This window comes from Cololabis saira, chromosome 10 (genome assembly GCF_033807715.1).
Source record: "Cololabis saira isolate AMF1-May2022 chromosome 10, fColSai1.1, whole genome shotgun sequence".
NCBI lineage: Eukaryota > Metazoa > Chordata > Actinopteri > Beloniformes > Belonidae > Cololabis > Cololabis saira.
In genome coordinates this window covers 10,624,408-10,651,356 of record NC_084596.1, presented here as the reverse complement: position 1 = coordinate 10,651,356, position 26,949 = coordinate 10,624,408, and the positions used below count along the sequence as shown (strand labels likewise).

At 41.5% G+C, this 26,949-nt stretch overlaps 6 non-coding genes across 6 annotated transcripts; 5 read left to right on the top strand and 1 right to left on the bottom strand.

The window, feature by feature from the left end:
- The first annotated feature begins 9,711 nt into the window (after positions 1-9,711).
- trnaa-ugc (transfer RNA alanine (anticodon UGC)) lies at positions 9,712-9,783 on the top strand. Its single transcript has one exon. It is a non-coding gene; the product is annotated as a tRNA-Ala (tRNA).
- A 1,125-nt stretch (positions 9,784-10,908) lies between these two features.
- Positions 10,909-10,980, top strand: trnag-ucc (transfer RNA glycine (anticodon UCC)). Its single transcript has one exon. It is a non-coding gene; the product is annotated as a tRNA-Gly (tRNA).
- Positions 10,981-11,132: 152 nt separating this feature from the next.
- On the top strand, positions 11,133-11,204 carry trnaa-ugc (transfer RNA alanine (anticodon UGC)). The gene has a single exon. It is a non-coding gene; the product is annotated as a tRNA-Ala (tRNA).
- Positions 11,205-13,966: 2,762 nt separating this feature from the next.
- On the top strand, positions 13,967-14,038 carry trnag-ucc (transfer RNA glycine (anticodon UCC)). Its single transcript has one exon. It is a non-coding gene; the product is annotated as a tRNA-Gly (tRNA).
- Positions 14,039-21,289: 7,251 nt separating this feature from the next.
- trnal-aag (transfer RNA leucine (anticodon AAG)) lies at positions 21,290-21,371 on the bottom strand. Its single transcript has one exon. It is a non-coding gene; the product is annotated as a tRNA-Leu (tRNA).
- A 2,257-nt stretch (positions 21,372-23,628) lies between these two features.
- Positions 23,629-23,700, top strand: trnag-ucc (transfer RNA glycine (anticodon UCC)). Its single transcript has one exon. It is a non-coding gene; the product is annotated as a tRNA-Gly (tRNA).
- Positions 23,701-26,949: the final 3,249 nt, after the last annotated feature.

The following is a 26,949-nucleotide window of genomic DNA, read 5'->3' as shown; positions in this document are numbered from 1 at the left end:
CTGCACTTCAATGAAAATTTCTAACCAGCCAATCACATGGCAGCAACTCAATGCAATTAGGCACCTAGACATGGTCAAGAGAATCTCCAGTAGTTCTAACCAAGCATCGGAATGGGGAAGTGGCAAGGCAAGGCAAATTTATTTATATAGCAAAATTCAACACAAGGGAATTCAAAGTGCTTTACATTTACATTAAAAGCGGCAAGACATAATTAGACAGTAAATAACAAATAGGTAAGAATATGAAAAGAAGTAAAATAATAAAAAGCACAAGCTGTTAAAAACAAGGGCAGTAGAATTCAGCAGGTAAGTTTAATTTAAGTTTACGCTTCAGTAAACAGTAATGTTTTTAGGCCTGATTTAAAGGAGCTGACAGTTGGAGCAGACCTCAGGTCTACAGGAAGTTTGTTCCACCGGTGGGGAGCAGAATAACTGAACGCTGCCTCACCTTGCTTGGTTCTGGTTCTTGGGAACCACAAAAACCAGATCCAGATGAACCTCAGGGGTCTGGGAGCTTCATAATAGATCAACCATGTATTTTGGTCCAAGACCATTCAGCAGAGGTGTCAAGTAACAAAGTACAAATACTTTGTTACCTTACTTAAGTAGAAATTTTGGTTATCTATACTTCACTGGAGTAATTATTTTTCAGACGATTTTTTACTTTTACTCCTTACATTTTCACGCAATTATCTGTACCTTTTACTCCTTACATTTTAAAAACAGCCTCGTTACTCTATTTCATTTTGGCCTTAAAAAAAAAAAACTATCCAGTTAAATTGCGCCATCCGGATAGAGTGAATTTGGTTGTGGTTGTTTCAGATGTTCTTGTCCAGTTTTGTTCTTACATCCGTTCCCTCAGATTCCTGCAACTAAACTTGGATGTACATTCCAATAAAGGTTAGGATAAATGATAACATGCCTCTGAAGTATGTTTTTGCACCATTACAATACTTATAGGCAACTAGTCATCATATCTTCTGCTCTCTGAAACACATGTTAATGCTCAATAGTACACATATATGGTTCTTTAATATATTTGCATTATACTAAGATGCATTCATTTTCAATGGCTTTTGTCCTTAATGGCTTTTTTCCCCCTTACATTACTTTTACTTTTATACTTTAAAGCAGCACAACGTAACTTTCAGCTTTTCTGAGTTTGGCGGCATCTTTTGGACAAAAGCGGTAGTGCTTTACCAGAAAGAACACTACGTTTCCGAATAAGCACCAGCGCGTACTGCTGGAAAACTCCTGTCCCGTCGCGTGCATTTGTTTTGAGAGAAGACGGGACGCTTTTCTGTTTCACCAAGTGAACAGACGGAACCCAAAAAAAAAGATGTTAAACTGCTGGAAAGGAACTGGAATTTACCGGGATACCTCAATCAAGGAAGCCAGGGAGCGGTATATGGAGAAAATAATGATTATTAACGGTTTGGATCCATATGAAATCACTACTAAAGAATGGAGCTCCTCATCGGAACTGCACTCTTTAGAAAGGATTTACTGCCGCAGTTCTGCACAACCCACGTCTTACTACCTTGTTTAGGAGAGTTTGGCAGCTGCTTTGGTAAATGTTTGACTCGCCATGTGTTTCAATAAATTTGTATAATAGTACAACATACAGTGTTTTGTATCCCTCTTACTTCTCTTTTCTTTTTTTTTGACTGCTATATTATGTTGAAGAGGCTCCGAGGCGTGAGCGATATTTTTGTTTTCCTCGTGAGATTATTTTTTTCCTCTGCAGCTCCAAATAAGAGTTAATATTTTTTCCTCAACAAACTAGTTTTATCTGAAGATTGGGGTTAATTGCACCACAGAGAGCTGGCCAGCAACTGCGTTTAGCTGGCGAAGTGGGGAATAAAACCCGTGTTTTGATCCGACCCGGTCTGTGTGAGTGTTTCTGGTTTAAGGCTGATTTATGGTTCTGCGTTAAATCGACGCAGATCCTACGGCGTAGGGTACGCGGCACCACGCACCGTACATTATGCGTCGCCACGTACGTTGCGCGTCACCACGTACCCTATGCCGTAGGTCTGCGTCGATTTAACGCAGAACCATACTTCAGGCTTTACTGTGTGAAAGGTTTGGTCGTTACAGCCGCGATCCAAGCGAGCCGACGACTCTTTCACTCTTTTACTCTGTTATATCAGATACTTGGCCTGCGTGGTTCTGCCTCCGAGCAGGAAACCGGTGAAAAGTTAAACCATTAGCGATCTTTTTCCCACGTCTGTTATGTGTGGAGCTGCTGCAGCCACAATGCAGCAACGGGTTACCAGCTTCTGCGGAGCTGTGCTCCAAGCCCCGCCCATTTTGATCTCGACTGCGAATCGGGAAGGATGGGGAAGTGACGTATGCCGTAAAGCAGTCAAAGCCGTAAAGATTTGTAGTTTTTTAGTGTGGCAGGGTTCCCACCATGCTCCTCAAAGTTACATAGTGCCAGTGAAGGCGATACAGACCCCTCAGACCATGACAGAGGTTCATTAAACCTGTTGGAAGTTGATGTACCATCACAATGACTCTGGAAATATGATATTATGGTGGAAAAGTTACGTAGTGTCGCATTGCTGATCTCAAACCTATAGATCTATAGATCTCAAACCTATAGAATACCTTTGGGATGTGGTGGAAGGGGAGATTCACATCATGGATGTGCAGCCAACAAATCTGCAGCAACTGCGTTATGCCATCATGTCAATATGGACCAAACTCTCTGAGAAATGTTTCCAGAACCTTGTTAAATCTATGCCACAAAGGATTAACGCAGTTCTGAAGGGAAAAGGCCGTCAAACCCAGTACTATCAAGGTGTACCTAATACATTGGCCATTGATTGTATATAGACTCATCTCTAACCCTCAGGACACCATTGTTCAAAAGCAATCCGGGAAGATTGATCCAGTGGGGCTCAAAGGAGCAGGATCCTGAAATCTGGTTCTTTCAAGTAAGGGTGAATAAATATATATCCAGTTTACAATCAGCCCATGCATTTAAACGCTTTATTCTGGCTAATCAAATTTAAACTCTCTGTTTAAAGGTTAGGAGGAGTTATGCAACATTGCCACCTTCGGAATTTCACGCAGACAGTCCAGGTCATAATTCACCCTGAAGTCCAGAAAAGCACTGATCCATCCCATCCATCGTCCGCCGCTTATCCGTTCCCGGGTCGCGGGGGCAGCAGTCAACAGGGATGCCCAGACTTCCCTCACCCCAGACACTTCCTCCAGCTCCTCTGAGGGGAGTCCGAGGCGTTCCCAGGCCAGCCGAGAGACATAGTCTCTCCAGCGTGTCCTGGGTCTTCCCCGGGGTCTCCTCCTGGTGGGACATGCCTGGAACACCTCCCTAGGGAGAAAACACTGATGTCCAAGTTAATTCAAAACAGAGCAAAGCAAAGAAGCAGCATTGTTGAGGTTAGGGTCCCCCAGCATCTAGTCATCTAGTCCTGCCTTTTGCTGCAAAGCGGACAGACAAACCTCAGTCCCATTGAAATCCGGTTTTGCCCTGTGTTGCCGAAATTATGAGGTTTAAGTGCCCCATCTGTGCGATGGTGGTATAGTGGTGAGCATAGCTGCCTTCCAAGCAGTTGACCCAGGTTCGATTCCCACCATCTCCATTAATTGTGTTAATAAACTGCATGAAGTAAGAAAGAGTAATCTGTCCCATTGAAATCCGGTTTTGCCTTGTGTTGCCGAAATTATGAGGTTTAAGTGCCCCATCTGTGCGATGGTGGTATAGTGGTGAGCATAGCTGCCTTCCAAGCAGTTGACCCAGGTTCGATTCCCACCATCTCCATTAATTGTGTTAATAAACTGCATGAAGTAAGAAAGAGTAATCTGTCCCATTGAAATCCGGTTTTGCCCTGTGTTGCCGAAATTATGAGGTTTAAGTGCCCCATCTGTGCGATGGTGGTATAGTGGTGAGCATAGCTGCCTTCCAAGCAGTTGACCCAGGTTCGATTCCCACCATCTCCATTAATTGTGTTAATAAACTGCATGAAGTAAGAAAGAGTAATCAGCAACACTTATTGTTACATAAAGGACGAATTATGTTCACAGTTAGACAAACTCACAAGATGAATTGGACTTGCTGCTTGCTATTTAACATCAATGGCTTCAAAAAGCTTGAATGGTCATGAGGAGTATATATGGTACACATACATACATACTGTATGTATGCATTTACACTCACCAGCCACTTTATTAGGCAAAATAACGTCTCCAACTGCACTTCAATGAAAATTTCTAACCAGCCAATCACATGGCAGCAACTCAATGCAATTAGGCACCTAGACATGGGCCGTTTCCGAATTCAGACACTACCGCACTACATGCTACATACTGCAAAGGTTGGCATGGTTGTTGGTAACAGACGGGCTGGTCTGAGTATTTCAGAACGTGCCGATCTACTGGGATTTTCACCCAAAAACCTCTCTGGGGTTTACAGAGAATGGTCGGAAAAAGAGAAAATATCCAGTGAGCGGTAGTGCCTTGGGGGCAAATGCCTTGTGGTTGCCAGAAGTCAGAAGAGAATGGCCAGACTGGTTGTACCTGATAGAAAGGCAACAGTAACTCAAACAACCACTCGTTACAACTGAGGTATGCCGAAGAGCATCTCTGAACGCACAACACGTCGAACCTTGAGGCGGATGGGCCTCAGCAGCAGAACCACACTGGGTACCACTCCTGTCAGCTAAGAACAGGAAACTGAGACTACATATCACTCAGGCTCACCAAATTTGGACAACAGAAGTTTGAACGCTTTGTTGAACATGACAATGAGTTCACTGTCCTCAAATGGCCTCCACAGTCACCAGATCTCAAATCTATAGAACACCTTTGGGATGTGGTGGAAGGGGAGATTAACATCATGGATGTGCAGCCGACAAATCTGCAGCAACTGCGTTATGTCATCATGTCAATATGGACCAAACTCTCTGAGAAATGTTTACAGTACCTTGTTAAATCTATGCCACGAAGGATTAACGCAGTTCTGAAGGGAAAAAGGCGTCCGACCCAGTACTAGTGGTGAGCATAGCTGCCTTCCAAGCAGTTGACCCGGGTTCGATTCCCGGCCATCGCAGCATGGCTTTTGTGAAACATCTGAATTTTCACATTTCAACATTCATCCATCAGGTTTGGATTTTGGAGGGATAGAAATAAAGAGGATACTTCCACTGGTGCCCCCCTGCAGCATAGTCCTATAGCAGCATATCTACCGCAAAGCTATATTTGAGACTAACTATTATAGTCTTGTTCTATAGCTGCAACTATAACTACTGACTCTAATAGACTAGAGTTTACACTACCTAGGGATTAACCAACAAAAGAGGAAAGACATGAGAGGAAGTTGTTGGAGACATCCTGCATTTGATGTTTTCAGCCATGCTGCAGAAGAACTGTCCTGCATTGATCCTCACAATTCTTGGATTGTCATGCAGGGCTACATTCTTGAAGCACCCCTCTGTCTGAGCTTGAAGAACCCTTTTTGTGTATGGGCCTGGTAAGGAAAGCATTGACTCAAAGACTCGAACCTGTCGAGTCAGCAGCTTGTCTGTTTCAGGCAGCGTCATGTCTCTCTTTTGGAGCAGCCTCGACAGATCACTGAGTTCTGTGAGGGCATCATACATCACTCCAAGATTGACAACAAAGGACATTGAGGTGAGAACATAATTGAGTCCCTTGTATTTTGCTCTCTCTCTTGAATCCCTTGAGATATCACTGGCAGCACTGGAGACATGTGCCTGAAGAGCTTTGTAGCTTTCCCAGACAGCTTTTACAGTCCTCTCACTTGAAGCGACATTAGACATTTGATCCACTTTAAATGGACCCGAGATTGTTTCATATCACAGTTTGCTCCGTTTGGACATGTGTCAAACTCATCTCAAAAGACAGATGAGTGTGAAATGTCCCTGCCGTGTGCATTGGTGCGTGCCTGTAATCCAAGATATTGGGAGGTTGAGGATGGTGGATTGTTTGAGCTCAGAGCTGCAGTGGACTATGCCGATCGCACAATTTAAGGAATGACAGCATATACATAGTTTCAGAAAGATTCCTGTAACAGTCAATATTTGTTGTTTTTACCAAAACAACGATCATCACAAAGACGGTTTAGTATTTGATATAACATGCAGTCATCAACATATCTTTGAAGCCTTGATGGCAGTGGTGGGATTTGAACCCACGCCTCTTCCGAGACTGGAGCCTAACAGGTGCCTTCGGATCGGCCGGCTGGAAAGTTGATTTAATGCTGATCATTGACGAATGAGACGGCTGAAAAGTTGATTTAATGTTGACCATTGACCAATGAGACGACTGGAAAGTTGATAAAATGTTGACCAATAACCAATGAGACGGCTGTAAAGTTGACGCGCGTTGTACCCCCGAAACAAACCCATAGAAAGCGTGTTAAATTCTTCGGAAAAATTCATTATCTCATGCTGTGCAACTTCTGAAATATTAAAAAACCTTCTACAAATGTTCTTGTTGGTCTTTTGCTTATGTGCAAATGTAACACCTGTAATGATCAGTGTTGTGCATGAACGAGTTCAAATGAACGCATTCATTGAACACATTCATTTCTGTGAGAACGTTGAACTGAACGCAACATATTTGAAAATATAGAACTTGAACGTGAAATTGTTAATTCTGCAGATCATGAACTGGAATTTGAACTGTTCAGATTATGTGACTTTCAGCTTCACTGTTTAGGTCCAATTATTACGGAATAATCCTTCTCATTTCACCAGCGGGCAGCGCGCAAATTTAAAGCCCAGTGCAGTCTTTACGAATGAAGCATGGTTTATGGTTCTGCGTTAAGTCGACGCCATAGCCTACGGCGTAGGGTACGCGGCGACGGGCACCGTACAGTGAAGACTCTGCGTTGGTGTAACGCGGAACCATAAATCAGCACTTGACAGGTGAAAAGAGACGTCGCGGACACAGCGTCAGCAAGCCGCCAGATGATGATCCGCTTATTATTATCTGCGCGAATTTTACACATCGTCTCCAGAGTCCGACGGTAGAAATCTAACCTTTCTGTGCAAATTATTTCCAGCTGTGCAGAGAAAACCAGTCTGAACGTCTGCATTGTGTTTAATTCATTCAATCAACTTGGCACATGAAAAGGTAAGCTCTTTAATTATATGTTATCAGCAATTGATAAAATCGGTTATTTGGTTTCATTTAGATCAATTTCATCTTTTGATTCAATTCCATTTAACAGTTGCATAAAAAGTTTTTCTCAGTGCCCCCTGGATGGACAAGTTGTCTATAAGGAGACGTCATTTTCAGCCTGTGGGGTCACGTGTTTTTGAAATCCACAACCTTTCACACATGCATGGGTTCGAATCCCGACCTTTATTTTCAAAAAGATGCAAAGAAATTTAAATATATCAGAAGGATGTGCTTGGAAAAGCTGCGCTTTTTTCTTATTTCTCTCTTTTTTCCTCCCTTTTCTCTTTTTCCCTTCCTTTTCTTCTTCCCCCCTTCACCCCTTTTTCCCCCATTTCACCTGGCCGATTGTTCCCCAGCCTGCCTAACAGGTGCCTTCGGATCGGCCGGCTGGAAAGTTGATTTAATGCTGATCATTGACGAATGAGACGGCTGAAAAGTTGATTTAATGTTGACCATTGACCAATGAGACGACTGGAAAGTTGATAAAATGTTGACCAATAACCAATGAGACGGCTGTAAAGTTGACGCGCGTTGTACCCCCGAAACAAACCCATAGAAAGCGTGTTAAATTCTTCGGAAAAATTCATTATCTCATGCTGTGCAACTTCTGAAATATTAAAAAACCTTCTACAAATGTTCTTGTTGGTCTTTTGCTTATGTGCAAATGTAACACCTGTAATGATCAGTGTTGTGCATGAACGAGTTCAAATGAACGCATTCATTGAACACATTCATTTCTGTGAGAACGTTGAACTGAACGCAACATATTTGAAAATATAGAACTTGAACGTGAAATTGTTAATTCTGCAGATCATGAACTGGAATTTGAACTGTTCAGATTATGTGACTTTCAGCTTCACTGTTTAGGTCCAATTATTACGGAATAATCCTTCTCATTTCACCAGCGGGCAGCGCGCAAATTTAAAGCCCAGTGCAGTCTTTACGAATGAAGCATGGTTTATGGTTCCGCGTTAAGTCGACGCCATAGCCTACGGCGTAGGGTACGCGGCGACGGGCACCGTACAGTGAAGACTCTGCGTTGGTGTAACGCGGAACCATAAATCAGCACTTGACAGGTGAAAAGAGACGTCGCGGACACAGCGTCAGCAAGCCGTCAGATGATGATCCGCTTATTATTATCTGCGCGAATTTTACACATCGTCTCCAGAGTCCGACGGTAGAAATCTAACCTTTCTGTGCAAATTATTTCCAGCTGTGCAGAGAAAACCAGTCTGAACGTCTGCATTGTGTTTAATTCATTCAATCAACTTGGCACATGAAAAGGTAAGCTCTTTAATTATATGTTATCAGCAATTGATAAAATCGGTTATTTGGTTTCATTTAGATCAATTTCATCTTTTGATTCAATTCCATTTAACAGTTGCATAAAAAGTTTTTCTCAGTGCCCCCTGGATGGACAAGTTGTCTATAAGGAGACGTCATTTTCAGCCTGTGGGGTCACGTGTTTTTGAAATCCACAACCTTTCACACATGCATGGGTTCGAATCCCGACCTTTATTTTCAAAAAGATGCAAAGAAATTTAAATATATCAGAAGGATGTGCTTGGAAAAGCTGCGCTTTTTTCTTATTTCTCTCTTTTTTCCTCCCTTTTCTCTTTTTCCCTTCCTTTTCTTCTTCCCCCCTTCACCCCTTTTTCCCCCATTTCACCTGGCCGATTGTTCCCCAGCCTGCCTAACAGGCGCCTTCGGATCGGCCGGCTGGAAAGTTGATTTAATGCTGATCATTGACGATTGAGACGGCTGGAAAGTTGATTTAATGTTGACCATTGACCAATGAGACGGCTGGAAAGTTGATAAAATGTTGACCAATAACCAATGAGACGGCTGTAAAGTTGACGCGCGTTGTACCCCCGAAACAAACCCATAGAAAGCGTGTTAAATTCTTCGGAAAAATTCATTATCTCATGCTGTGCAACCTGAAATCTGGTTGTTTCAAATAAGGGTGAATAAATATATATTCAGTTTACAATCACCCATGAATTTAAACACTTTATTCTGGCTAATCAAATTTACCCTCTCTGTTTAAAGGTTAGGAGGAGTTATGCAACATTGCCACCTTCGGAATTTCACGCAAACAGTCCAGGTCATAATTCACCCTGAAGTCCAGAAAAGCACTGATGTCCAAGTTAATTCAAAACAGAGCAAAGCAAAGAGGCAGCATTGTTGAGGTTAGGGTCCCCCAGCATCTAGTCATCTAGTCCTGCCTTTTGCTGCAAAGCGGACAGACAAACCTCAGTCCCATTGAAATCCGGTCTTGCCCTGTATTGCCGAAATTATGACGTTTAAGTGCCACATCTGTGCGTTGGTGGTATAGTGATGAGCATAGCTGCCTTCCAAGCAGTTGACCCGGGTTTGATTCCCGGCCATCGCAGCATGGCTTTTGCGAAAAATCTGAATTTTCACATTTCAACATTGATCCATCAGGTTTGGATTTTGGAGGGATAGAAATAAAGATACTTACACTGGATACAGGGCTGGATATGCCACGTCACTACTTTCCTCTCAGGACCACCCATCGAAGGGGATGTAGCTCAGTGGTAGAGCGCATGCTTTGCATGTATGAGGCCCCGGGTTCAATCCCTGGCATCTCCATTAATTGTGTTAATAAGTAAGAAACAGTAATCACCAACACTTTTTGTTACATAAAGGATGAATTATGTTCACAGTTAGACAAACTCACAAGATTTATTGGACTTGCTGCTTGCTATTTAACATCAATGCCTTCAAAAAGCTTTAATGGTCATGAGGAGTATATATGGGACACATACATATGTATGCATTTACACTCACCAGCCACTTTATTAGGTAAAATAACGTCTCCAACTGCACTTCAATGAAAATTTCTAACCAGCCAATCACATGGCAGCAACTCAATGTAATTAGGCACCTAGACATGGTCAAGAGAATATCTTGTAGTTCTAACCAAGCATCGGAATGGGGAAGTGAGGTGATTTCAGTGACTTTGAACGTGGCATGGTTGTTGGTAACAGACGGGCTGGTCTGAGTATTTCAGAACGTGCCAATATACTGGGATTTTCACCCAAAAACCTCTCTGTGGTTTACAGAGAATGGTCGGAAAAAGAGAAAATATCCAGTGAGCGGTAGTTCCTTGGGGGCAAATGTCTTGTGGTTACCAGAGGTCAGAACACATTGAATCCTGAGGCGGATGGGCCTCAGCAGCAGAACCACACTGGGTACCACTCCTGTCAGCTAAGAACAGGAAACTGAGACTACATTTCACTCAGGCTCACCAAATTTGGACAACAGAAGTTTGAAAAAAGTTTTCATGGTATGATGAGTCTCAACATCGGCTGCGACATTCGGATGGTATGGTCAGAATTTGGCATAAACAACAAGAAAGCATGGATCCATCCTGCCTTGTATTAACGGTTAATGCTGATGGTGGTGGTGTAATGGTTTGGGGGATATTTTCCTGGCACTCTTTGAGCCCATCAGTACCAATTTAGCATTGTGCCAATGCCACAGCCAACCCGTACATTGTTGCTGACCATGTCCATCCCTTTATGGCCGCAGTGTACCCATTTTCTGATGGCTACTTCCAGCAGGTTAACGCAACGTGTCATAAAGCCTGAGTCATCTCAGACCACTTTGTTGAACATGACAATGAGTTCACTGTCCTCAAATGGCCTGCACAGTCACCAGATCTCAAACCTATAACCTATAGCCTAAATTATGATGTTTAAGTGCCTCATCTGTGCGATGGTGGTATAGTGGTGAGCATAGCTGCCTTCCAAGCAGTTGACCCGGGTTCGATTCCCGGCCATTGCAGCATGGCTTTTGTGAAAAATCTGAATTTTTACATTTCAACATTCATCCATAAGGTTTGGATTTTGGAGGGATAGAAATAAAGAGCTCACTTCCACTGGATACAGGGCTGGATATGCCACTTCACTACTTTCCTCTCAGGACCGCCCATCGAAGGGGATGTAGCTCAGTGGTAGAGCGCATGCTTTGCATGTATGAGGCCCCGGGTTCAATCCCCGGCATCTCCATTAATAGTGTTAATAAACCGCATGAAGTAAGAAACAGTAATCAGCAACACTTATTGTTACATAAAGGATGAATTATGTTCACAGTTAGACAAATTCACAAGATGAATTTGACTTGCTGCTTTCTATTTAATATAAATGCCTTCAAAAAGCTTTAATGTTCATGAGGAGTATATATGGGACACATACATATGTATGCATTTACACTCACCAGCCACTTTATTAGGTAAAATAACGTCTCCAACTGCACTTCAATGAAAATTTCTAACCAGCCAATCACATGGCAGCAGCTCAATGCAATTAGAATCAGAATCAGAATCAGCTTTATTGGCCAGGTTCGAACATTGTCCAACATGGAATTTGACTCCGGTAATTTCGCTCTTTGGTATTAAGAAATAAACAATAAACAAATAGACAATAAACAGATGTGGTATTTCTATGTACAGTATAAACATTTTAAAGGTGCAGCAGTTTGAGGTAGTGAATACAAAGTGAGAGGTGCAGCAGGGTGAGGCAGACATGATTATTAAAGAGGGTGCTAGATGATTTATTTATTTTTTTGCACGTGTTTGGTTACTCTGAGACTGTTATTTGTGAGAGTTCATCAGAGCAACCGCTTGCGGGAAGAAACTGTCCCTGTGTCTGGAGGTTCTGGCGCACAGAGCTCTGTAGCGCCGTCCAGAGGGGAGGAGTTGGAACAGACTGTGTCCCGGGTGTGAGGGGTCTGCAGAGATTTGACCTGCCCGTTTCCTGGTCCTGGACCGGTACAGGTCGTCGATAGATGGGAGGTTAGTCCCAACTATCCTCTCTGCAGACCTGATTGTCCGTTGCAGTCTGTGCCTGTCCAGTTTGGTGGCTGATTCGAACCAGACAGTGATGGAAGAGCAGAGAACAGACTGTATGATGGCAGAGTAAAAGGTGATCAGCAGCGGCTGTGGCAGGTTAAACTTCCTGAGCTGCCGCAGGAAGTACAACCTCTGCTGCGCCTTCTTCCTGACGGAGTTGATGTGGGTGGCCCACTTCAGGTCCCTGGAGATGGTGGACCCCAGGAACTTGAAGGAGTCTGTGGGTTTTTTCTGAAGTCCAGTGTCATCTCCACAGTCTTGAGCGGGTTCAGCTCCAGGTGGTTCCGACTGCACCAGTGGACCAGCTGTTTCACCTCCCGTCTGTACGCGGACTCGTCACCTTCCCGGATCAGGCCGATGACGGTGGTGTCGTCCGCGTACTTTGGGAGCTTCACAGACGAGTCCCCTGAGGTGCAGTCGTTTTTAGGCACCTAGACATGGTCAAGAGAATCTCCAGTAGTTCTAACCAAGCATCGGCATGGGGAAGTGAGGTGATTTCAGTGACTTTGAACGTGGCATGGTTGTTGGTAACAGACGGGCTGGTCTGAGTATTTCAGAACGTGCCAATATACTGGGATTTTCACCCAAAAACCTCTCTGCGGTTTACAGAGAATGGTCGGAAAAAGAGAAAATATCCAGTTAGCGGTAGTTCCTTGGGGGCAAATGCCTTGTGGTTACCAGAGGTCAGAACACATTGAACCCTGAGGCGGATGGGCCTCAGCAGCAGAACCACACTGGGTACCACTCCTGTCAGCTAAGAACAGGAAACTGAGACTACATTTCACTCAGGCTCACCAAATTTGGACAACAGAAGTTTGAAAAAAGTTTTCATGGTATGATGAGTCTCAACATCGGCTGCGACATTCGGATGGTATGGTCAGAATTTGGCATAAACAACAAGAAAGCATGGATCCATCCTGCCTTGTATTAACGGTTAATGCTGATGGTGGTGGTGTAATGGTTTGGGGGATATTTTCCTGGCACTCTTTGAGCCCATCAGTACCAATTTAGCATTGTGCCAATGCCACAGCCAACCCGTTCATTGTTGCTGACCATGTCCATCCCTTTATGGCCGCAGTGTACCCATTTTCTGATGGCTACTTCCAGCAGGTTAACGCAACGTGTCATAAAGCCTGAGTCATCTCAGACCACTTTGTTGAACATGACAATGAGTTCACTGTCCTCAAATGGCCTCCACAGTCACCAGATCTCAAACCTATAGAACACCTTTGGGATGTGGTGGAAGGGGAGATTCACATCATGGATATGCAGCCGACAAATCTGCAGCAACTGCGTTATGCCATCATGTCAATATGGACCAAACTCTCTGAGAAATGTTTCCAGTACCTTGTTAAATCTATGCCACAAAGGATTAACACAGTTCTAAAGGGAAAAGGGCGTCAAAGCCAGTACTTGCAAGGTGTACCTAATAAATTAGCCATTGATTGTATATAGACTCATCTCTAACCCTCAGAACACCATTGTTTAAAAGCAATCCGGCAAGATTGATCCAGTAAGGCTGAAAGGAGCAGGATCCTGAAATCTGGTTGTTTCAACTAAGGGTGAATAAATATATATCCAGTTTACAATCAGCCCATGAATTTAAACGCTTTATTCTGGCTAATCAAATTTACCCTCTCTGTTTAAAGGTTAGGAGGAGTTATGCAACATTGCCACCTTCGGAATTTCACGCAGACAGTCCAGGTCATAATTCACCCTGAAGTCCAGAAAAGCACTGATGTCCAAGTTAATTAAAGACAGAGCAAAGCAAAGAAGCAGCATTGTTGAGGTTAGGGTCCCCCAGCATCTAGTCATCTAGTCCTGCCTTTTGCTGCAAAGCGGACAGACAAACCTCAGTCCCATTGAAATCCGGTCTTGCCCTGTATTGCCGAAATGATGACGTTTAATTCCCACATCTGTGCGATGGTGGTATAGTGGTGAGCATAGCTGCCTTCCAAGCAGTTCACCCGGGTTCGATTCCCGGCCATCGCAGCATGGCTTTTGTGAAACATCTGAATTTTCACATTTATCCATCAGGTTTGGATTTTGGAGGGATAGAAATAAAGAGGAGACTTCCACTGGTGCCCCCCTGCAGCATAGTCCTAAAGCAGCATATCTACCGCAAAGCTATATTTGAGACTAACTATTATAGTCTTGTTCTATAGCTGCAACTATAACTACTGACTCTAATAGACTAGAGTTTACACTACCTAGGGATTAACCAACAAAAGAGGAAAGACATGAGAGGAAGTTGTTGGATGAATGAATGAATGAATGAATGAATGAATGAATTGAATGAATTAATCTTTATTTCGGCTTGTACAGAACAAGATGAAAAGGAAGAGAAAAAAAAAAAAAATCAACATTTCTTTTACCGAAAAGGTGTAGGCTGAAGCCGTAGCTTATAGTGCCTACCCTTTTTTCTTTTGATCAGCAAAAAAATATGAGACATTATCTTTTACTCAGTGAAAACAAACAATACATAAAGAAGAAAAAAAATAAATAAATAAGTAAGACAAAATATAGAATTGACATTTCACATCCTAGAATGTTTTTGATAGTATACTTTATAATTATAGTGTTTTATATTTATTTACAATATTTTCTTTAAACAATTTCTTAAACTTGACGATAGAGCGACACATTTTTAGGTTGTTATTACAACTATTCCAAATTTCTTTTGCCTTAACTGATGTACATTTCTTTTTAATATTTGTTCTTGCTGTCGTCAACTCAAACATGAGTTTCCCCCTCAGGTCATAGCGGGTTTCTTTTATCTGGAACAGGTCCTGAATGCAGTTTGGAAGCAGTTTCTGCTGGGCTTTAAAGGCAAATAAAACAGTTTTCTGCTCTACTATATCATGGAATTTTAAGATATTATATTTAATAAAAAGATTATTTGTTGGTTCATAATAGTCGGTTTTATTAATTATCCTTAACGCTCTTTTCTGTAATAGAAAAATAGGGTTTGTATTTGTTTTGTAGGTGTTACCCCATATCTCCACACAATAAGTCATGTATGGAACTATGAGTGAGTTATACATTAAAAACTGTGCTCTTTGACAGAAAAAATAATTTGTTTTATTTACTATTGCTAGGGTTTTAGACATTCTTGATTTTACACTATTTATATGTGATTTCCAGCTAAGTTTATCATCAATTATTACCCCCAGGAACTTATTTTCATATACTCTTTCTATTTCCATACCACTAATTTTAATTGTTATATGATTATTTTTTTTTCTAGTGCCAAAAATTATGAACTTAGTTTTAGTTAGGTTTAATGATAACTTATTGATATCAAACCATGCCTTCACATTTTTCAGTTCTCCTTCCACCACATTCAGCAGCTGTTCCAAATTCTTCCCTGAACAATAAAGGTTTGTATCATCAGCAAACAAGACATAATTTATTATTTTAGACACTTTACAAATATCATTTATATATAATATGAACAATTTAGGACCTAGCACTGAACCTTGTGGGACACCGAAGGTGACTCTTTCTAGTTCTGATTTATCATTATTTAACTCAACATATTGAAATCTGTCATCAAGATAACTCTCTATCCATGAATTGGCAATCCCTCTGATACCATATCTCTCTAATTTATTTAATAAAAGTTTATGATCTATGGTGTCAAATGCTTTCTTCAGGTCAATAAACACCCCCACTCTATATTCCCCTTTCTCAATAGCAGCTGAAATTTCCTCTACTAGTTTCATCACAGCCATTGAGGTGGACCTGTTACCTCTGAACCCATATTGATTATTGCTCAGCAGATTGTGTTTTTCTATGAATTTATCGAGTCTATTGACAAACAATTTTTCTATTATTTTTGAGAATTGAGATAATAACGAAATTGGTCTGTAATTATTAAAAAGGTGTCTATCTCCGTTTTTGAAGATGGGTATTACTTTGGCGGTTTTCATTTTATTAGGGAAGATTCCAGTTTGAAATGATAGATTACATATATAGGTCAGTGGTTTTACTATGTTTACTATAATATTTTTAACTAAAGACATATCTATATCTGTCCAATCAGCAGACCTTTTATCTTTGAATTTATGCACAATATCAAGTATGTCTATTTCTTTAACTTCACTTATATAAATTGTATAATAATTTCGTTCAACTAGATCTACTAAGCCTTCCTTATTTGCCGGCTCCACAATCTCATTTGCCAGGTTATAACCCACATTTGAGAAGTATGTATTAAATTCATTGACTATTTCCTTTGGATTATTTACTGTTGTTTTTTTATCCTTCGTAAAATAATTGGGATAGTCTGCTTTGCCCTTACCTTTCCTAATTACACTATTTATTACCTTCCATGTCCCCTGTGTATTACTCCGATATTGTTGCAGTAATTTATAATAATGCTCTTTCTTCTGAATTCTTATAATTTTTAATAATTTATTTTTATAAGTTTTGTATCTATTTTCGGTTTCTTTCGTTCTATGTTTTAAAAAGTTTTTATATAATAGATTTTTCTTTTTGCATGCATTTTCAATCCCCCTTGTTATCCAGGGGTTATTTTTGTTCTTGGGCTTTGCAGCTTGTTTTCTTAAGGGACAGTTCTTGTCATAAAGGTCCAGTAATGTGGCTAGGAAAGCATCATATGCTTTGTTGGGGTCTTTGTTAACATAGACCTCCTGCCAGTCCTGCTCACTAAGGTCCACATTAAGGGCTGCAATGGTTTCCGGTGTTTTCAATCTGGAAAGGTTATAGATGTTTTGCTTGGGTTCTTTTTTGGCCTTGAAGAAATTATGTAAGATGGCAAAAACGGGAAGATGGTCACTGATATCATTCAACAGCAGTCCCCCTGTTATTTCAATATCAATTTCATTAGTAAATATATTATCTATCAAAGTTGCTGAGTCTATTGTGATTCTGGTTGGTTTTAGTATTATAGGAAAGAGGCTACTACTATACATTTGATTTATAAAGTCTATTGTTTTATTATTTCCATGTGGATTTAGAATATCTATATTAAAATCCCCACAAACTATATTCACTTTGTTATTATTTATATTACTAAACATATCAGCTATTTTATTATTAAATCTATCTAAACAAGTACCAGGAGTTCTATATATGCAGCTGATCATTATATTTTTAGCTTTTTCGTTAATAATTTCAATAGTTAAGTATTCTATAAGATTTTCTATTTTATTTGACATGCTTTTGACCATTTTACATTTTAAAGCAGTATCAACATATATTGCAACACCTCCTCCTTTTTTACTGTCTCTATTTGTTGTAAACATCTCATAGCCATCAAGATCCATATCGTAGCCTTTGTTGTCATCAAGCCAAGTCTCTGAAATTGCTATAATGTTAAATTTCTTAAACTTCCCAAGATATTTTTTAATTTCTGTGAAGTTTCTGTATAGGCTTCTGCTGTTGAAATGCACTAGTGACAGGGCACCTTCCATGTTGACATTACTAATAAATTGTTCATCTGTATAGTATTCACAGTTATTACTCATAGTATTATAGAAATTATTGTCTGGATCAAGATTTTGGTCAATACCATAAAGTTTGTGCTCATTGCGATCAAAGGTTTTAAAATTCAAATTTTCATATTTACTATATAAACTGTTCACATTTCCCTCTAAGCATGATGTATCTGTGTCTGTGTCTATGATTTCTCCATCCTCCACTCCTCCAAACGGAAACAAATAATCCTCAACACAAAACGCCATAATTACTTTGTATGGGCAACAATTGCTCTCCGCACACACAGCCTTGCAGTTTGTTCCTTTTGTTCACAAGCAAGCACACACATACGCACACACCAGAATCAAATAACCGAATGGACAAAATCAACGCACACACGCAAACATGCTCACACACACACACACAGAATCCAGAATCCCCCCACAAAATAAACGAAAAAACAAAATCAGCAAACGGCTTTCCTTAAACTTAAAGTCTGAGCCGCCATAAATCAAACACAGCCATGAATGCATGTCATTGTCCTCTGAGAAGAAAAAATATAGAAAAAGCATCCACTTCAGTTCGATACAAAAACATATCCATAAACAACAAAAACAGCACTGTCTTTCAGTTACTGTCCGTGCCATCAAGGCCAAGGTCCTTAAAATAAGGATAGGAAGCCCAAAACATTGTCTAGAAAGCCATTTGCGAGACTGGTCAAGTGGCAACGCAAGAATAAACCCGCTCCAAGCAGGGCGGGAATAATCCATGCAAAATATATTAAAAATCCAAGGAAAAAATACTCCATACAAAAAATGAATGCAATCCATGTCATGAGCATCTTCTCTTTCGAGTGGTAACTCAAAAGAAAAAATAGATAGAAAAATTAAAAGAGTGGAAAAAGGATCAAATAAACTTAAGTGGAGTTTCACCATATTAAACTCTAACCTTTGAGTCACGGTATAAATCTGGTTCCTCATTTGAACCGGGCTAGATCTTGCAGCTCTCTTACCGTGATCACCTTGCTTTCTTCGGGTGTAGATCCCTTTGTTTTAATAAAAACTTTGCAGTTTCTTACCCACGTAGCTTGGATTTTTTTCTGTTTCCACAGGTAGCGGGCCTCTCGGGCGATCTCAGCGTTCTTTTTTGTCAGATGTTCGTTGATGTACACCGCGGTCCCCTTCAGCAGCTTGCCCTGGCGTAGCAGCTCTATTTTGTGTTTCCTACTTACAAAGCGTATGATTATTGCCGGTTTGGCTTTGCTGTCCTTCCTGGGGAGTGTATGGCATGTCGCGATGCTATCCTTCTGGATGGTCATATTTTTCCCTTCAAAGAAGTTTATTATTTCGGTTTCCAGCGTCTCCTGCTCTTCTGGACGCAGCTCCTCGCCTTCTTTGGCTCCTGGGAGCGTAGCTGCTGTTCTTGCGTAGGATCGATGCTTTGTCTCCAGCCCGCTTATAATCAGATCCTCCATTCTGGAATATTGTTCCAATTCATCAACTCTTCGTTCCAGACCATTGATTATTTTGTCCTTTTCTTTCAACTGAGTTTTTAGCTGCCTGACTTCACTCACGAGCTCCAGCAGCGTAACTTGCTGTTTAGCTACTGAGCTCATCTCTTGGGTCAGGTAATTCAGAGATTTTTTTATTTCCTCCATATCGTCTTCAATTGTGCTCGTGACGGTAACTGATTGACTTGATGCTTTCTTTGGTGGCATCTTGTGTTCTTATTTTCGTTGCTTTTTAATTAACTTTTTACCAGTAGTTCGCTCCGTCCACGGCGGGTTTTGATCTCCGAAAACAGCTGATCCGTCCAACAGCTGATCCGTCCAACAGCTGATCCGTCCAACAGCTGATCCGTGTGACGTCACGTCCGCGTCACCCGGACGTTGTTGGAGACATCCTGCATTTGATGTTTTCAGCCATGCTGCAGAAGAACTGTCCTGCATTGATCCTCACAATTCTTGGATTGTCATGCAGGGCTACATTCTTGAAGCACCCCTCTGTCTGAGCTTGAAGAACCCTTTTTGTGTATGGGCCTGGTAAGGAAAGCATTGACTCAAAGACTCGAACCTGTCGAGTCAGCAGCTTGTCTGTTTCAGGCAGCGTCATGTCTCTCTTTTGGAGCAGCCTCGACAGATCACTGAGTTCTGTGAGGGCATCATACATCACTCCAAGATTGACAACAAAGGACATTGAGGTGAGAACATAATTGAGTCCCTTGTATTTTGCTCTCTCTTTTGAATCCCTTGAGATATCACTGGCAGCACTGGAGACATGTGCCTGAAGAGCTTTGTAGCTTTCCCAGACAGCTTTTACAGTCCTCTCACTTGAAGCGACATTAGACATTTGATCCACTTTAAATGGACCCGAGATTGTTTCATATCACAGTTTGCTCCGTTTGGACATGTGTCAAACTCATCTCAAAAGACAGATGAGTGTGAAATGTCCCTGCCGTGTGCATTGGTGCGTGCCTGTAATCCAAGATATTGGGAGGTTGAGGATGGTGGATTGTTTGAGCCCAGAGCTGCAGTGGACTATGCCGATCGCACAATTTAAGGAATGACAGCGTATACATAGTTTCAGAAAGATTCCTGTAACAGTCAATATTTGTTGTTTTTACCAAAACAACGATCATCACAAAGACGGTTTAGTATTTGATATAACATGCAGTCATCAACATATCTTTGAAGCCTTGATGGCAGTGGTGGGATTTGAACCCACCCCTCTTCCGAGACTGGAGCCTAACAGGCGCCTTCGGATCGGCCGGCTGGAAAGTTGATTTAATGCTGATCATTGACGAATGAGACGGCTGGAAAGTTGATTTAATGTTGACCATTGACCAATGAGAGGGCTGGAAAGTTGATAAAATGTTGACCAATAACCAATGAGACGGCTGGAAAGCTGACGCGCGTTGTACCCCCGAAACAAACCCATAGAAAGCGTGTTAAATTCTTCGGAAAAATTCATTATCTCATGCTGTGCAACTTCTGAAATATTAAAAAACCTTCTACAAATGTTCTTGTTGGTCTTTTGCTTATGTGCAAATGTAACACCTGTAATGATCAGTGTTGTGCATGAACGAGTTCAAATGAACGCATTCATTGAACACATTAATTTCTGTGAGAACGTTGAACTGAACGCAACATATTTGAAAATATAGAACTTGAACGTGAACTTGTTCATTCTGCAGATCATGAACTGGAATTTGAACTGTTCAGATTATGTGACGTTCAGCTTCACTGTTTAGGTCCAATTATTACGGAATAATACTTCTCATTTCACCAGCGGGCTGCGCGCAAATTTAAAGCCCAGTGCAGTCTTTACGAATGAAGCATGATTTATGGTTCCACGTTAAGTCGACGCCATAGCCTACGCTGTAGGGTACGCAGCGACGGGCAGCCACGCCTCTTTCAAGACTGGAGCCTAAATCCAGCGCCTTAGACCACTCGGCCACACTACCACTTATGGATGGAAAAACGCTGCTTTTTCTCTTCAGTTAATTTCCCTGTATTTTTCCCGCTTTCATGTCAATTCACAACAAAGGTGATCTCAAGTCTCCATCCACTCATAGGTTTGTTAACTAAAAATTGTTCCCATGTTGAATCTCAGCCTGCTATCAGAACATGGACATTTGATCCACTTTAAATGGACCAGAGATTGTTTCTTATCATAGTCTACTTCGTTTGGACGTGTCAAACTCATCTCAAAAGACAGATGAGTGTGAAACATCCCTGCCGTGCCAAAGAAAGTTTAGTATTTGATGTAACATGTAGACATCAACATATCTTTGAAGCCTTGATGGCAGTGGTAGGATTTGAACCCACGCCTCTTCCAAGACTGGAGCCTTAATCCAGCACCTTAGACCGCTCGGCCACACTACCACTTATGGATGGAAAAAAGATGCTTTTAATAACTTGGATTACAGGCGCCAATGCACACGGCAGGGACGTTTCACATTTTTTGGTCTTTTCAAGATGAGTTTGACAGGTCCAGACGAAGCAGACTATGATAAGAAACAATCTCTGGTCTATTTCAAACTATTTCAGAACCTGCCAATCTACTGGGATTTTCACGCAAACACCTCTCTTGGGTTTACAGAGAATGGTCGGAAAAAGAGAAAATATCCAATGAGCGGTAGTTCCTTGGGGGCAAATGCCTTGTGGATGCCAGAGGTCAGAAGTGAATGGCCAGACTGGTTGTAGCTGATAGAAAGGCAACAGTAACTCAAACAACCACTCGTTATAACTGAGGTATGCCGAAGAGCATCTCTGAACGCACAACACGTCGAACCTTGAGGCGGATGGGCCTCAGCAGCAGAACCACACTGGGTACCACTCCTGACAGCTAAGAACAGGAAACTGAGACTACACTCAGGCTCACCAAATTTGGACAACAGAAGTTTGAAAAAAGTTTGCATGGTATGATGAGTCTCAACATCGGCTGCGACATTCGGATGGTATGGTCAGAATTTGGCATAAACAACAAGAAAGCATGGATCCATCCTGCCTTGTATCAACGGTTAATGCTGGTGGTGGTGGTGTAGTGGTTTGGGGGATATTTTCCTGGCACTCTTTGAGCCCATCAGTACCAATTTAGCATTGTGCCAATACCACAGCCTACCCGTTCATTGTTGCTGACCATGTCCATCCCTTTATGACCGCAGTGTACTCATTTTCTGATGGCTACTTCCAGCAGGTTAACGCAACGTGTCATAAAGCCTGAATCATCTCAGACCGCTTTGTTGAACATGACAATGAGTTCACTGTCCTCAAATGGCCTCCACAGTCACCAGATCTCAAACCTATAGAATACCTTTGGGATGTGGTGGAATGGGAGATTCACATCATGGATGTGCAGCCGACAAATCTGCAGCAACTGCGTTATGCCATCATGTCAATATGGACCAAACTCTCTGAGAAATGTTTCCAGTATCTTGTTAAATCTATGCCACAAAGGATTAATGCAGTTTTGAAGGGAAAAGAGCGTCAAACCCAGTACTAGCAAGGTATACCTAATAAAAAAATGGCCATTGATTGTATATAGACTCATCTCTAACCCTCAGGACACCATTGTTTAAAAGCAATCCGGCAAGATTGATCCAGTGGGGCTCAAAGGAGCAGGATCCTGAAATCTGGTTGTTTCAACTAAGGGTGAATAAATATATATCCAGTTTACAGTCAGCCCATGAATTTAAACGCTTTATTCTGGCTAATCAAATTTACCCTCTCTGTTTAAAGGTTAGTAGGAGTTATGCCACATTGCCACCTTCGGAATTTCACGCAGACAGTCCAGGTCATAATTCACCCTGAAGTCCAGAAAAGCACTGATGTCCAAGTTAATTGTTAGGTTCCTAATAACTTAGGAAAGACACAGAGACTGTTAGAAATGATTTTTCAGGCCTTCTGTGCAGAAGTGAAGCAAAGTCGGAGCTTGTAGAGCAACATGGCCCTCTCGGATGCTCTCGACAAATGCTTGCTTGCTCCTCCTTTGCATCAGGTATTTATTGAAAAACTGAAAGGAACATGACCATATAGGGTAGACAATGGACAATTGGAAGAAAACAGGTGGTCACACATCGAGGTCTAAGAAGCCACACATGTGACATGTGAAACTTGAGCTTTAAAAGAACACAAAGGTCAAGGGGTCAAATGGAGCCCCTTCTGGACAAACGAGAACTATGTGAGGTTTTGAACAGATGCGTCTAAAGACCATTGACAATCCAGAAGTCACCAGGCCAACCTTCATGGGGGTCTTGTGTCATCAGATGGTCCAACTAACCCTTAGCTAACCTTTAAAGACAATGAGGCAGCTGTCAGTCGACCCACCTGACAAAACTTCAGGAAGTGGCCTGTGATCTGCATGTGATAGCATGTGGAAACAGTCAGTTCTCCAAAGCTGACTTGATTCTGATTCTAATGATTTTCATAAGGACAAAACTAATTCAAAAACGTTGATTAACCTAACATTAATTCAAAACAGAGCAAAGCAAAGAAGCAGCATTGTTGAGGTTAGCGTCCCCCAACATCTAGTCATCTAGTCCTGCCTTTTGCTGCAAAGCGGACAGACAAACCTCAGTCCCATTGAAACCCGGTTTTGCCCTGTCTTGCCGAAATTATGACGTTTAAGTGCCACATCTGTGCGATGGTGGTATAGTGGTGAGCATAGCTGCCTTCCAAGCAGTTGACCCGGGTTCGATTCCCGGCCATCGCAGCATGGCTTTTGTGAAAAATCTGAATTTTCACATTTCAACATTCATCCATCAGGTTTGGATTTTGGAGAGATAGAAATAAAGAGGTGAATTACACTGGATACAGGGCTGGATATCCCACCTGACTACTTTCCTCTCAGGACCACCCATAGAAGGGGATGTAGCTCAGTGGTAGAGTGCATGCTTTGCATGTATTTAGGCCCCAGGTTCAATCCCCGGCATCTCCATTAATTGTGTTAATAAACCGCATGAAGTAAGAAAGAGTAATCAGCAACACTTATTGTTACATAAAAGGATGAATTATGTTCACAGTTAGACAAACATAGGTCATAGGTCAAGCAACAAAATCTGGATGGATGAATGAAGAAGCCTTTGTCATCTTTCTGGAGCACTTCATACGTCACACAAACTGCTCTATTGATCACCCAGTTCTGCTGATTCTTGATAATCATGAATCTCACATTTCACTGAAGGCTGTGAAAACTGCAAAGGAAAATGGTGTTGTCATGCTCACTCTGCCACCTCCCGTCGCTTGCAAACCTTAGACAAAACAGTCTATGGACCACTGAAGACCTACTACAATAGAGCCATGGATGGTTGGATGCGTACAAACCCTGGTAAAACCGCAACAATATATGACATTCCAGGACTTGTGAAGGAAGCTTTCATGTCAGCAATGACACCGAGGAACATCATCTCAGGATTTAAAACAACAGGCATATTCCCTTTTAGCAGGGATACCTTTCCAGATGAAGACAATGAGGCAGCTGTTAGTCGACCCCCCTGAAAAAACTTCAGGAAGTGGCCTGTGATCTGCATGTGATAGCATGTGGAAACAGTCAGTTCACCAAAGCTGACTTGATTCTGATTTTAATGATTTTCATAAGGACAAAACTAATTCAAAAACGTTGATTAACCTAACATTAATTCAAAACAGAGCAAAGCAAAGAAGCAGCATTGTTGAGGTTAGCGTCCCCCAACATCTAGTCATCTAGTCTAACATTTCCCTCCTGTTTGTTCTTATGAAACTACACAGTAAACAAAATGAAACACTCTAGTGTCATCGTAAACATACAGGTCATAATTTCAGTCAATATGTCAGCATGACTCAGTAGTGAGAAAGTTCATTCCATCTCTCTCGGATTCCTCTCCAGCTTGTTGTCGCAAGTCAGTTTGGCTAGTCATCTTCTTCAGGCCGTGGCAGATGAGTAGGCGTCAGGTGAGTTCTTCAGCGGACAAAGGTGTCGATACCGTCCGACTTCCCGCCTACTCAGGGCCTGGAACATTTCCCCGCTAGCTTTCACTGCAACTGGTGAACACAGTAGATCGTTCAGCAGCCTTTTACTGCTGCCGGTGTCCTGATCTGGACAGCAAAAGGGCCCGTCCTGACGGAGTGATGACCTTTCACCACTCGACTCAGGATCTGGTCACCCATTTCAGCAGTTCCTGCTTAGGAGAGGGAGAGGAAGAAACAGCAACTCACAAGAACTTTGAACGTTCGTCATGTACAGTTCAACTAATGGCCGGCATTCAGGCCATGGTTTTCCTGAGCCTTAATTTAACAGGCCATTAGTTCAATCCAAGAATGAAATCCATATGGATAACTTCAAATGGATAGGTCCCTTCATGTTGTATCTGCAACATGTCGGACAGCTCCTACAAAAACATTTTAAAGGGTATTTAGTATTTAATCCTTGTGATGTACCATACCCTTACTCCCTCCTGTTTGAGCCATGGAAACTCCCTATGGCTCAATTTAGCCACCAGGGGGAACAGATTCCTAGGAAGCAGAGCGCAGAGTTTGCGCTCGCAAACCTTAAGACACGCAACACCTCATTTAAATACTGCTGTTTGCACCTGTTATCAATTGCGCACGCAATCTTAGTTGATCACCTGCAAACTATGTGTAGCACCTTTAGTCCTAGATTTAAGAAATAATGGTTACTCACATCTCTAGGTTCGGGTAAGGAGTTGTAATGACTCAAAAAGAGGAGTGGCTTGAACAGGTGATATTTTAATATCAATGAAAAACAAAATAAACATTCACATATGGGTTGTGCACGTTTACCCACCGCAAAGCGCTCGAAAACAACAAGAAAAAAATAAAACGCAAGAAAAAGAAAGAGTCCTGGGACACTGAGCTCTCCTGCTCAGGTCTGGTGATTCCTCTCGGAGGATCCAATGTGTATGTTCTGTGTATTTGTGTCAACTGAGATTTTTTTGTCTTCAGTCTTTTCTGTTATAACTACTACCCGGGTAGGTGAGGAGTATGTGTGTATCTTATCTGCTCTCGCTATGTGAGATTCAGATGATCCGGATTCAATGAGGAAGGTAGGTTCTGCAGCTGGCCACACTGCAGCTCCAACTCTCTCACGTTCTCTCAAACTCGTTGGGCTGGGGTCGCCATCTCAATCGTCTCTTTCTCTTCAGAATCGTTTGGCTGGGCTCGCCATCTCAATCGTCTCTTTCTGTATTTCTCGTACAGCAGTTTCAAACTAGCAAAGAAAAAAAACCAACCTGAAAGTGAAGAAAGTGTATAGGTGTAAGAAACGTAATCCGATTCTGTCTCGGTTTCCTATGAGTACTCATCATTTTCTCAGCTCACACATGAAAAGTATATCACCAAAAAATTAAGGAAATACATTAAAACACCATGAATTAATTATTAATGAAAACAATTAGTTTTAACCATGGATGCAATCAATTATTCATATCAACAATAGTATTTTTTTAACAGACACATGCTTAATGTATCTTCTTAAACCTCTATTTATCTTTTATCATTACTTTTTTAACTATTTGAATTCACCTTTTTAATATTTAACTCTTCAACATGAAATTAATTACAGTTTTCATACCTTAAAGTGCAATTTCTTCATCAATAAATGAACTATACCACACCCTGAATGGTGCTACTACCATTTGAAGTGGCTAATAACATAAATAAAGCAGATTGAATGGTATAAAAAAATGAATAACTGCATTTTCTCAGTTGCAACCACATGGAAACTTCGCTTTAGCTTAGCAATTAGCATTTTAAGCTAGCGATCTTTTTACAACAATAAACAACGGTAGAAAATGCACAAAAGTAACTGAAAAACATTGGGAGACTTCATATGGCATATTTTAAGCAATATAGACCAACTTAACCCAAGCTAATGGCACAATAAATGCATTTTTACCATCCGAACAGCTACCGAACTATAAGCTAACTGTGTGCTAACTCACCGGAGCTCCATGTATTTTACCCT